The sequence below is a fragment of the Bidens hawaiensis genome, unplaced genomic scaffold (assembly GCF_021521415.1).
Source record: "Bidens hawaiensis isolate Kalapana, Puna unplaced genomic scaffold, B.hawaiensis_p1.1 tig00028814_1, whole genome shotgun sequence".
Taxonomy (NCBI): Eukaryota; Viridiplantae; Streptophyta; class Magnoliopsida; order Asterales; family Asteraceae; genus Bidens; species Bidens hawaiensis.
The window spans coordinates 68,982-70,433 of record NW_027494737.1 but is presented as its reverse complement, the minus strand read 5'-3'; the positions used below and the strand labels follow the sequence as shown (position 1 = coordinate 70,433).

Sequence of the window (1,452 nt, the reverse complement as noted above, 5' to 3'; positions counted from 1 at the left end):
CGTATAACATTAACAAGTATGTAGAAAAGGGAAGGAGGCAACACTTTCGATTCAAAGTTCATATTTTTTCACACCTTCCATCTTTTTCACAAAGATATATACTTTAGAGATGTCAAATGAACTTATCAAGGTTAAAGGACAAGATTTGCAACTAGCCCCCAACATATAAAAGGTAATTTGTAAGATATCCTAAAAGTTTTGATAGTTGACTATGTATGGAGACAACTAAACAAGATACATATGTATAGATGGAGACAATATACAAAAGTAGTACATGCTCTCACTACATCACAAAATAAGCCCCATGAACAAAAGAAACAAAGGCCATCAATATTTAGCCGACCGTATTTGATTTCCACTATGCACCACATGAGTCATTTGTTGCATCACAGGAGCCAACTCCGACACACTCCAAACTTTAATAGATTTGTCCAAACTCCCACTATAAACCTTCCATCTCCTCACGGTGGTCGACTCCATCTCCCTGACCACCGCCAGACACTTCACCGGCCCAGAGTGGCCGGTGAGTACCGACATACACGTGTGCATAACACCCTCCCTTTTCCACACGCATATCATTTTATCCGCGGATCCACTAAACACCAAACTACCCGCAGCCGAAAGACACAGAACCGCTAACTTGTGCCCGTTTAGGGCACCGCCGTGAGCCAGCTGGTTTTCTCTCTCCCAAAAATTCACTATCCCATCCGACGTCCCACAGTACACGAACGACCCGTCTTTCGACACTGCCAACGCGGTTACCGCACTTTCTTGATTTAATAACGTCTTCACGTAGATATGTTTTATCGATTTCTTGCCGTTACCTTCACTTTTCCATACCTTCACAGACCCGTCTGCGGATCCCGTGAACACAAACCCTTCAACGGTTGAGATGACCGAGTTCACCGCATCATCATGAGCCTTTACGGATTCGTCACATTTCGAGGTAGACATTTTCCACACTTTAAATGTCCTGTCCCATGAACCAGAATAAAGCAAACCAACTTCTTGGTCCAAACTAAGACACGAAATCACATCACTATGTTTAATCCAAACCGCGGTGTTTACGCTGAGGCTTCATTGAACAGTTAAAGATGCCAAAGGCGGACGGGAACGTGCCTATCCGATGGTAGTGGTTCGGGTGCTTGGTACTTGCTTTCCACACCCGAACCCTACCATCATGATGCCCGGTGAAAATCTTTTCACCGGATATAATAATGGCCTTCACTAATCCGCTATTGGATTTGAAGGCCGAAAACTCGGTCATGTCTTTCCAGACACGAATGTTCTTGCTGTCGGATCCCGTGTAAAGGAGGTCACCCGAGGCTGCAAGGGAATAAATATGCCCTTCTTCTCTTACCAACGAGCCAACGAGCCCGTTCTTGGGATCACTCGAGTCACCACCGTCCATGCTGCCCATGGACCATGGCGTACCCGGGTTCCAGGGGGACT

General features: G+C 45.6%; 1 pseudogene; it reads right to left on the bottom strand.

The window, feature by feature from the left end:
- Positions 1–324: 324 nt before the first annotated feature.
- Positions 325–1,452, bottom strand: LOC143577810 (protein JINGUBANG pseudogene; annotated as a pseudogene).